At 42.9% G+C, this 12,081-nt stretch overlaps 1 protein-coding gene across 1 annotated transcript in view; it reads left to right on the top strand.

Annotated features, from left to right (window-relative positions):
• Positions 1 to 12,081, top strand: part of CNTN5 (contactin 5) — a 119,989-nt gene that overhangs the window by 97,326 nt on the left and 10,582 nt on the right. The gene's annotated exons all lie outside the window — the stretch shown is intronic.

Genomic DNA, 12,081 nt, shown 5'->3' with positions numbered 1-12,081 from the left:
AACTGTGAAAAGTCTTGGAATAGCCATTAGATTTTCCACTTACACCTCTTATCTTTCCCAGTAGTGAAACCAAGATGGAGTTGGTGTGGAGACATGTGGGTTTTTGAAATATCTTCATATCTGCTACACAGAGTTCAGAGATTAAGTTAGAAAATGGATTACAGGAGTTGCAGTAATTGCTTCAGTCTGCAACGATGTTGTTTCCACTTTATAAAAACACATTACTGTGTCAAGGTCTGGAAGCGATACGGCATGGCACTTATGCATATGCTTAACCATATGTGCTTAAGCCTCTTTAACTTCAGTGAGTTCTGGATGAGGCAATAAATACACAATTCAGAGGAATCATTTTTAGAGAGTTAATTGTTCTCATATTCCCATATTAAAAGCATGTCTGTTTCCATCTTTCTCAATCACTCTTTTGTACTGCTGGAGTGACATTCTTGGAAGTCATGAACCAGAGCTTAATCTCAGATATTCCATTTCATCCTGAACCAAATAAAGTCCCTACTAGAGAAAGTAGTTTTAGGGCAAGAATAAAGAGGATTCTGACTTCTCTCACTTGAATATGGAGAAATATCAGTAAACTTTTAGCAAAGTAGAATGAAAATCCTTGGGATTCTGAATGATATAATATTAGAGGTAGAGCACAGGGAAATGTTGCTTCCTTCCTCATCAGTTATAGTCATAGTTCTCAAAGACTTTCTTTGAACTTGTTTTATAGTCCAATCCAATACACATAACTGAATAGACTTTGCCAGTATTACTGCTTCTAAAGATCATGCCCAACAGCTTAAGACCATATTGTAGCATGTCACTCAGTAAAACTCAGAAACAGAAGGGAAAACACTCTGGTGACTGATCCCATGAGATTTCCTAAGAGAGCTCTTCCTGGGAGAAGAGTGAAAGGAGGTCATGTCCTCCAAACCCCAAAGTTTCCAGGGATGTGCAATAAAAGGAAGCTGCATCCACTCCAAGGGGATTGCCCATACATTCTTCTTTTGATTCGCACCACCAGCACCAGCGCTTACTCAGGAGTTATCCTGACATCAGCTGACCTTGTCTTGTTTTTCCATTGGTTTTTTTTATCCTCTCTGGAAGAGTGAATGTGCAGAACAGATATAAGTGATGCTACCAGCAGTGTTAAGCTTAGCTGGATTTGCAGCTGGGAATACCACCAGTTTTGGAGGGTAGCAAGCAGCCCTTTGCCCATTCACCCAGACTCATCCTAATCAGATAGGGTATGTCTACACTACAAAGTTAATTCGAACTAACGGATGTTAGTTCAAATTAACTTTGATAGGCGTTACACTAGCGCTCCGCTAGTTCGAACTTAATTCGAACTAACAGAGCGCTTAGTTCGAACTAGGTAAACCTCATTCTACGAGGACTAAGCCTAGTTCGATCGTACTAGTTTGAATTAAGGGGTGTGTAGACCCTTAATTCGAACTAGTGGGAGGCTAGCCCTCCCCAGCTTTCCCTGGTGGCCACTCTGGCCAACACCAGGGAAACTCGTATGCCCCCCTCCCGGCCTCGGACGCCTTAAAGGGGCATGGGCTGGCTACGATGCCCATGCCAGGTGCAAGCCTGCCAGCACCCAGCCAGCAGACCCTGAACCTGGCACGGCTCGAGCCAGCCACCCGATGCCCCTCCAGCTCTCCCCCTCTTCCCGGGACCAGGCTGGCGGCTCCCAGGAGCTTACCCGGGACCGCAAGAGGCAGGCACCCGCCTGGTCTAGTGCGGACATCATGAACCTCGTCCATGACCTCTGCACTAGGCACAGGAAAGTGGCCGTCTAGGGCAGGAGTGCTGCCAGCCTGGCCACCCAGGAGCAGGTGTGCATGAAAATCAAGGTGGTCCACTGAGACCCCTGACCCTGAGCCCTGAGCTTACAATGGCCGTCCTGGGTCAGACCAAAGGTCCATCTAGCCCAGTAGCCTGTCTGCCGACAGCGGCCAACACCAAGTACCCCGGAGGGGATGGTTGAAGACAATGACCAAGTGATTTGTCTCGTGCCATCCATCTCCAGCCTTCCACAAACAGAGCCATGGACACCTTTCCTACCCCCTGGCTAATAGGACTCCATGGACCTAACCTCCATGAATTTATCTAACTTCTCTTTAAACTCTGTTATAGTTCTAGCCTTCACAGCCTCCTGTGGCAAGGAGTTCCACAGGTTGACTATGCGCTGTGTGAAGAAGAACTTTCTTTTATTAGTTTTAAGCTTGCTACCCATTCATTTCATTTACTGTCCTCTAGTCCTTCTATTATGGGAACTAATGAAGAACTTTTCTGTATGCACCCTCTCCACACCACTCATGATTTTATATACCTCTATCATATCCACCCTCAGTCTCCTCTTTTCTAAGCTGAAATGTCCCAGTCTCTTTAGCTTCTCTTCATATGGGATCTGTTCCAAACCCCTCATCATTGTAGTTGCCCTCCCCTTTCCCACCCTCTCTCTTCTCCTCTCCCACCTCCTTTTCCCAGTCTCCCCCAGTTTTGTTCAATAAAGAGAGATTCTATTTTTGAACACAATTGTCCTTTATTTTGTACATCAGGAAGGGGGGCTAGGGAAGGGTAAGTGGAAGGAGGTGAGGAAGGAATGGGGTACGAGCTCCCGATGGGGAGGACTGGGCTGGCTCTGCAGGTTTCTGGGGGTGGAAGCTCTCCTGCAACCCCCCAATTGCCCCCTCTCCCCAGATGGCAGCCTGCGGCAAGTGCAGCCGGTCTGATGGCTGAGTGCTGTGATGTGCCCAGTGTGGGTACTTCGGGCAATCCAAGCCAGGACTGCTTTGCAAGCGGGGCACCCCTGAGAATTGTCTGTCCGGGGTGGGGGTCGGGACCCTTTAAGCACAGCCCTCGGCTTGCCTGAGACAGCAGCTCCACGCTCTAAGTCCTCATCTGATGCCCTGCCGGCACTGCTTCCGGCCATCCTTAACCCCGGTTCAGGGTCCACTCTGTGTGGACATGCTAGTTCGAATTAGCAAAACGCTAATTCGAACTAGTTTTTTAGTCTGGATCCGTTAGTTCAAATTAGCTTAGTTCGAATTAACTAATTAACTAAGTTAGGGTATGTCTACACCTCTACTTCTCACAGCAGTAAGGAGCAGAGGTCCCTTACAGTGTCTTTTCTATTTTTTTGAGTTCATAAATGTTGGTGGACCTGTTCCTTTCAGTCAGACCAGTCAGTGACCCTGACCTATCAGCCCATATCATTATACTAATTATTATTAATTATTATAATTATGATTGTTGTTGTTGTTGCCATTGTTATGTTTCATTTACTGGGCAATTCTCCACACTGAATTGTGCAAATCCCTTGTCAGCCCTAGCTTTTTATATTTTAGTCACACTCCTCCTTTGTGTTGAACATGCCCCTTTCCCGGTGTATGTGACTAGCTACTATCTGGAAAAGCTGATATCATACTGTTTTTCATTTATTACAACTAGCTGCTATATAAAAAGAATAAAATTATACCTAATACGGATTGTAGTGGCATTGCAAATGTACCTCTCTCCATCCTGAAGTGTTTCCATTCACTAGTAACCTTTGTCTTCAATCTCCAAGATAGTCTTTTATCCTCTGAAATTTCTCCCTCACTACACCCTGCCTTTTAACTTCATAAATGAGGCTTCATATAATACCCTTTCAAAAAAATTGATGTCTATATAAATTATGGCTACTATTTTCCTGTGCCCTTATCCTATTGATTTCACTGATTCTCAAAATGTTTTAAGGTTTATTTCATCCCTTCCACATTTATTCTGTCAAGACTGAAATAATTAGACTTTTATTTCTCAAATGAAAATGTTTTCTCTGAAGATGACAACTGTTTCTAGAAGAATCTAGCCTTGATATCTTCTATGTTTGCTGCTCTGTCATATAATGCTGCTTCAAATAGCACAGAACATGTTAATTTGTTGGGGATAGTTTGGGTTTGAATGAGCTTTTTTCGGGATAGGGACTGCATCTTCCTTTGTGATTGCAATGTTCTTAACATATTTGCAGTGCAGGCTAAATAATAAATAATACCTGTTTTAAGTCCTGTGTTGGCTCACTTGCTGAAATGAGGTTAGTGATCATCAAAATTAGTATCAATGGTTATTACTAATGGCTCTTTGTGCAGTGCATCACTTTTAAACTGCTAGTTTCAAATGAACCTAAGGGAGCTAAACATCTAATTCCCATTAGATTTCAATTCATGGAAGTACAATTCCCTGGTAGGAAGACGAGTAAGTTTCTCCTTCCCTTTTCTGGGGATTACATTTTTCTGGGGATTACATTTTATTCTTCTCTGTAATCAGTAGACAGGGGGCAGAAAGGAAAGTGTGGATGCAATTCTCTTCCTGCTTCCAACCCTTTCAAATTTTCCCTGCAGACAAAGGAGTATTACAGTGAATCACTCCATTTCTTCCTTACTCCACCAGCCTCCAGCAGAGTGTTGAGCTTAGTGGCCCTGATTCACTCAAGTAGGAGAATAAGACTACGACCCTCATCTCCCCAGAAGGCCAAGCAAGGGGCAGTGTAGTTCACAGATAGTATTATTCATAGAATCATAGAACCATAGAGCTGGAAGAGACCTTAGAAGGCCATCAAGTCCAGCCCCCTGCTTTAGGCAGGACCAATCCCAAATAAATCAACCCGGCCAGGGCTTTGTCAAGCCGAGACTTAAACACCTCTAGGGATGGAGACTCCACTACTTCTCTAGGTACCCATTCCAGTGCTTCACCTCCCTCCTAGTGAAATAGTTTTTCCTAATATCCAACCTGGACCTCTCCCATCACAACTTGAGACCATTGCTCCTTGTTCTGCCATCTGTCACTACTGAGAACAGCCTTTCTCCATCCTCTTTGGAACCTCCCTTCAGGAAGTTGAAGGCTGCTATCAAATCCCCCCTCACTCTTTGCTTCTGCAGACTAAACAGACCCAACTCCCTCAGCCTCTCCTCATAAGTCATATGCTCCAGCCCTCTAATCATTTTGGTTGCCCTCCGCTGGACCCTCTCCAATGTATCCACATCCTTTTTGTAGTGGGGGGCCCAGAACTGGACAGTACTCCAGATGTGGCCTCACCAGAGCCAAATAAAGGGGTATAATGACATCTCTGGATCTGCTGGCAATGCTCCTCTTAATGCAACCTAATATGCCATTAGCCTTCTTGGCTACAAGGGCACAATGTTGACTCATATCCAGCTTTTCATCCACTGTAACCCCCAGGTCCTTTTCTGCAGAACTACTACTTAGTTGGTTGGTCCCCAGCTTGTAACAATGCTTGGGATTCTTCCATCCCAAGTGCAGGACTCTGCCTTTGTCCTTGTTGAACCTCATCAGATTTCTTGTGGCCCAATCCTTCAATTTGTCTAAGTCACTCTGGACCCCATATCTGCCCTGAAGCGTATTGGCTCACTTGAAGTAGAAAGGTTTAAATGGTCAGGAGCTAATAGTTTGGAGGGACAGTATAAAAAAAACACCACATACTGGCCTGGTTTGACTGATGTGACTGGTAATTTCTATTAGTAAGTGCCAGAAGTGCAAAAGAAAAGGGTCTTGGATTGAAATTCATTGGCAACAAGGTAAAACAAAAACCCTTGTAAAATGCCTGCTCTTTCCCATGGTCTGTTTCCCTTCATAGCCTTAAGAATTAAGTTATTTCACAATGTTTTAAAAATTATTATTTTCCATAGCACATTGTTTATAGTGAAATGCCAACATGATGGCTTAATCTGTGAACTGCAAACAAAAACTGTCTAAAAATCCAGCTACATCATGAAAGTGAGCTTGCTAAATGTTCTAGTTACAAGTGATACCTGATGATGAATAACTGCAGTCCACAGTTAAAATGCTGCCCTCATATTCAAATGCTATTGAACCATGAGCAAAATGACTTGAAAGCATCAAAATAACACCAAGGTGCTACATTCTCAAGCCTCAATTTGTATTCTGTCTGCAGTCAGGACAACAGGGACAGTCACCTCTCTGGCCTTCACATTTCCTCTCTGTTTAGTAACAGCCTTATTAACGAGATTTTTTTTAATGTTTTGAATGTTTGGTCTCATGTCAACAAAAATGACAGAATAGTTACTAGAGGTGAATAAATCAGCAGTGACCCAGTTTAAACACCACCCCTCTTTGCACTTTGCACTGAGAAGTCATGAAAGGCAAAGTAACATGTCCAATTTCACATTGTCATCCTTGAAAGGAGGTGCTAACAGTTGTCACATAAGCTTTATGCCAGGCTTGTTGTGCTCATTTACATCTTCCAAAGCACCCATTACTTCTGGCTTCAGTGCAGATTTGTCAGCAGCCCTCTGATCTTAGTAAAAATATGCCGAGGATGCTTTAATAAATAAATCCAGTGTGTAAACTACCACAAAACAGTTCAAATTATAGAAGACACAAACAAATGTGCATCAAAGTTTGCCTGACAGCAGTTATTTACCATACAGACTGATTTTTTTTTTCAGGGGGGTGAAGGGAGGGTTAGGAAAAAACTCCAGGAGAAGTGAAAAGCATATGTAGCCAGAACCTACAAGAAGTTAGTGTAGAGGCTGTTTTCCTTTCCGTACAGTGTGTGGCTAACACCTGTTTTTGGAATCCATAATAAAGCTGTTGGCCTCAGGCATTATTTGTTTTCCTCCCATCACTAATGGAAAAAAAATGAAACCCTAATCAGTTGGCAGGAATAAGAGCTTAGGTGTTGATTTTTTCTCTCTCTTTTCATTTCTGAAAAGCTAAGGGCTGAGATTTAAATCACAGACAAGGTCACAGAGCTGTTGTGTCAATGTCATAGACATTCCCCCAAGAGTTAGTATCTTCAGGCTCAGATTAGACCTAGTTCAAAGATCACTTTTGCCAAACAGCAAATCCAGAGAATGCGGAGTACCATTTTTCAAACATAATGGGTATGTCTAGACTACATGCCTCTGTCGCCAGAGGCATGTAAATTAGACTACCTGACATAGTCAGTGAAGCTGGGATTCAAATACCCCCGGCTTCACTAAAATAAAAATGGCCACCGCGCTGTGCCGACTCAGCTGACTATCGACTCAGCGCGGCAGTCAATACACAGATTGGTCGACAGGGAATGCCTTTGTCGACCACTCCCTTATGCCTCGTGAAACGAGGTTTACAGGAGCGGTCGACAAAGGCATTCCCTGTTGACCAATCTGCGTCTTGACTGCCACACTGTGCCGACGATCAGCTGAGCTGGCACAGCATGGTGGCCATTTTTATTTTAATGAAGCCGAGGATATTTAAAACTTGGCTTCATTGACTTTGTCGGGTAGTCTAATTTACATTCCTCTGGCAACAGAGGCATGTAGTCTAGACATACTCAATGATAATTACTTCTGTCCGATTTGTCCTGTCAAAGAACTGCATGGTGATCTTCTGTGCCCTGATATATAACACATATATACCAGATTTTTTTACATCATCTGAAAAGGCAATTGTGTCTATTGGGATGTCTCATCATAATATTGCAATATTTAGTGCACAATATATTTTAGGGAAATTTCGTACATTCCTAGGTTGGTGAGGTATATTTCCATCAGATGTTGGAAAAGCAAGATAAAAAAAGGGGAACTAGTATTTCACAGGTATAAATATGCCATTTAGCTGGATTTCACTTAAAGAAGGGGTAGGAGGTGAATATTTCCATAAATAATATTGGCTATTAGAACAATCAAATGGTTTTTATATGTAGCTGGAGTAAAACTCAATGCAGTTCTGCGAGGATTCAAACAATTACAAAATTCTAGGCTTTTGCTGCAGCATGAGGGCCCAATCCAACTCCCTTTCAAGTCTTTAGTAGGGGTTGCATCAGATCCTAAATCCAAAGAGAAATGTCTTCCTGTTGACTTTTCTATTCCCTTTGCAAATCCTCTACAGTGTGCTATTAAAATTCCAGGGTTGCTAAAGTAGTTGTCAGGGATAGTACTTGGTCCTGCTGTGAAGGCAGGGGACTGGACTCGATGACCATTCAAGGTCCCTTCCAGTTCTAGGAGATAGATAGTTTAAAGCCACCAGTCACAGATGTTTAAAATTAAGACAAAATTACCAAAGCCCCTTATTTCTCGTACAGTGTAGGTGGCATGTAGGGTTTTATACATAACTTTTCTTTGGACAAATTCCATTGAGACTCCACTTCCAAAGAGAACGAATAGTGTTTACTTTTGCCTTTCAGTCAATTTCTTCTTGCAATTGGGGTGAAGAATTAAGATTGGTTGATCTGCCTTTTGTCAGTTAGACCTAGGTTTTTTTTTACTGTTTCTGAACAATAGCCATAATAATAGTTCATGAAGATTTAAGAGGTGGCAACTGTTCATGAACCAATAGGTGTGTGGGTTAGATAGTCTCCCTAGCTTCAGAGACCTAGATGAAATCCCAGATGAGCCTCCAGTTATAGTGTGAGTAGTTGGAACTGAATTTGGGACCTCTGTGCATGAGCTTCTACTGCTTGAGCTAAGAGCCAGCTGACACTCAGAGAAGGCTGCAGATCAAATTCATTTCCTCTCTCTCTCTCTCTCTAAATGGTCTAAGTGCCATTACATTGGACAGCACACCACACCCAGTAGATGTGTGAGATACAACTGCCCATGTTGAGATTCCCCCCCAGTACTCCTACAGCCTCCTTAGCTGCTGGAAGTAGCATTATGAATAGCTCAGCGAGCTCTCTGTGCTGAGGAATGTCAAAACAGAACAGCAATCTGTCCCTCTGCAGCGGCAGTCTACCTGTCACTATGTTTCTAGTGCAGGGCAGAACAGGAGCAGTCCAATGATTTGCTCTTTGTTCCCCAAATGGACCAGCACACTCAGCTGCCAGATATTTTCTGGAGTTTTGAAAGCAGGAGGGTGCATACCCTCAGAGCCATCAGGACAGGCATTGTGTGATAGAGGCGGAAGTCAGTTTTGTCAACAAAACATGCAGTATAGTATATAAACTGGCTCTTTGTCGACATTAAGCAGAGGGGTAGGGCTGCTGAGCAGGGAGGTGGGGAAAAGGTGCACAGGGGCAGTTTCCCCAAGGACTGGTGATTGAAAAGGGCCAGGAACTGCCCTACCACAGGAACAGCAATGAACAGAGTTCCAGGCCCTTCAAATAACCTAACCACGCTTCTTCCATGCAAGGCCCCACCCCTTCCAGAGTGTGGAGCCAAGTTCCACCCACCTCCCAACCTTGCCCATAAGCTCAGTAAGTCTGCGAGCCCCCTTGAAAAGGGGAAAATTTAAAAGGGTCTCCTGAAGGTGGAAGTTTTTTGTAGCCAAAACTTGGCATTTTTTTCCTGAGAAAAGTCACATTTCAGCATGTACACTCTCACTGTTTTATTGCCAAAAAGCGACAAAACATGGTCATGAAGCCATATTCCTTAGTGTGCATCTACACAGCAGGGCTTAACTTGAAATAAGCTATACAAATTGAGCTATGCCAATTGCGTAGCTTATTTCAAAATAGCTTATTTAGAAATTGTGAGTATCTATGCAACACTTATTTCGAAATAGAGCACTCTTCCTCCCACTTCCCTTACTCCTTGTACAATAGGGGTTACAGGAGTCACAGTAGGCAGTCCTCCAGCTTGACAGTATTTCAACATTATTTCAAAATAACTGCCTGCTGTGTAGATGCGGACTAAGTTATTTCAAAATAATGTTGCTGTCAAAGTTCAAAATATTTAAAGCACTTTGTGCTTCAAAGTGAAGTGGCCCATGAATACCATTCCAGCCCAGGGAGAGGAAAAAGGCAGCTTGCAGCATTGTTACTGGGTCATAGAATGGTGTAATAAGCCATGAATCCAGTGTCTCTATTCAGTCAGTGATTTTTAGTGTCCAGAAAAGTTATGAATTTAAATTGGCAGGCTCCTCTTTTGAAGTTGTTCTACAGATTTACTTTGAGGATAAGGACTGAGGGTATGTCTACACTACCGCTCACTATCAATCTGACACCTCAGGGTATGTCTACACTACCCCGCTAGTTCGAACTAGCGGGGTAATGTATGCATACCGAACTTGCTAATGAAGCCCGGGATTTGAATTTCCCGGGCTTCATTAGCATAAAGCCGGCGCCGCCATTTTTAAAAGCCGGCTAGTGCGAACCCCGTGCCGCGCGGCTACACGTGGCACGGGCTAGATAGTTCGAACTAGCTAGCCATTCCGAACTATCTGTACTCCTCGTTCCACGATAGTTCGGAATGGCTAGCTAGTTCGAACTATCTAGCCCGTGCCACGTGTAGCCGCGCGGCACGGGGTTCGCACTAGCCGGCTTTTAAAAATGGCGGCGCCGGCTTTATGCTAATGAAGCCCGGGAAATTCAAATCCCGGGTTTCATTAGCAAGTTCGGTATGCATACATTACCCCGCTAGTTCGAACTAGCGGGGTAGTGTAGACATACCCTGAGGTGTCAGATTGATAGTGAGCGGAACAGAAAATGAAAAACAAAATCATTTAATTGAAAGTCCCCAATTGATGAAGCCACACCTGGATCATAGCATTGATTGCTTTAGGAGGGAAAATGACATGAAATCATTAACCAACAGATACTGACCAAACCAGAAGACAAAGGGACAAAGCATAGTAGAAAGTCAGGTCCAATGAGTGGACAACTGGCTGCCAAATAATTGATTCTTGCATGGCACACTGAGCCTGACTAACCATTGTCTCATTCTGATGGATTTCAGTGCTATTGCTACAGGATATAATTGAAGTAATTCGTTGACGAATCAAGCCCATTATACCAACAAATGCTGACTACAACTAGTGAGGCTCTATGGGATGGTATTCATGTTTTATGTTTCATAAGAACTTCTGGATTTCTTTGGTTCACTGTTTATCCTGGATGCTTTCCCAAGAACATGGTATTATATCCTGATCTTTTCTCAGAGAAAATTTAGTCTAGAGAAATGTGAATAACTTACTCTGAAATAACTAACCTCAGGGAAAGCTAAAAAAATAGAATAAATGCAATGGGTAGAGGTATGCAAAGTTACTAGTATGATGCATAGATGGTGATGCACTAAATATAAACCATTCAAATGGCACTTAAGTGACAGCTTCTGTTGAGGGGAGACCTATATTATGGAAAATGATGCCATTTCATTGATGTCATTCTGAGTGAGATGCCATTGATAGACCTACAGGACAGAAAGTGTTGTTGTTTTTTTATTATGATATCTTGTAAATATTTGAAAGGAAGGAGCTATTCAGAAGTCTTACCTAAGCAATATAATCTTTTAGGGTATGTCTTCACTAGGAAATTATTTTGAAAAAATAACTCCTGAAATAACTATTTCAATATAGTGTATCCACACTACAGAGAAGCCTCAAAATTAGTCCAATGCAGGCTTTCTTAATGTGGACACGCTACCTTGACTTAGAGTTCCAGGAAGCACTGGGGAGTAATTACTTTGTCTTTGGGGAGCAGTAATTCGGAATAGCAGCAGTGGTGCATCTACATCACCTCTATTTAGAAATAACTATTTCAAAATAGGCATTATTCCTCGTGGAAAGTAGGAGTTATTATTTCAAAATAACCAGCCCCTTATTTAGAAACAACAGGCTTGGTAGTGTGGATGCTTCACTTGTTATTTTGAAATAACTCCCTAGTGTAGACAAGGGCCAAGAGAACATGACACACTCAGTGAAGCTATCGGAAATCATGGACTTGTATCTACCATAGGTACCTTTAGCTTTTGTATGTGACAAGGAGTGGCAGAGGCAAGCTTTCTAAATTACATTTGACAGAAACCTGTTTCTTTCCAAGGAACTGAAATGGAATCCCCTTCTTTCCTTTCCTGCCCCTCACGATTCTATTCCTGTAAGATTAACCCACTGCAACATTTTCTTAGGTGTTCTGTCATCTCTTATTCATTACATTGACACAGCTCATGTGGCTGGGCACTATGTTTTATGCAGGGCCATTGTGCCACTTCTTCAAAGGATTCAGTCAAAGCTTTCCCAGGTTGTGTGGTAAATGTTTTTGATGAGCTGCGAGAGGTAAGCTCGCCTTGAATTTTTTGAAGCTCTTATTCTGTCAGCACTTATTCTCTGCTGTTCTGTGCAGCTAGTCACAACATCTCATGTTGG

Source organism: Pelodiscus sinensis, unplaced genomic scaffold (genome assembly GCF_049634645.1).
Source record: "Pelodiscus sinensis isolate JC-2024 unplaced genomic scaffold, ASM4963464v1 ctg79, whole genome shotgun sequence".
NCBI classification, from domain to species: domain Eukaryota; kingdom Metazoa; phylum Chordata; order Testudines; family Trionychidae; genus Pelodiscus; species Pelodiscus sinensis.
The sequence above is the reverse complement of the archived record's forward strand: the minus strand, read 5'-3'. Positions and strand labels throughout refer to the sequence as shown.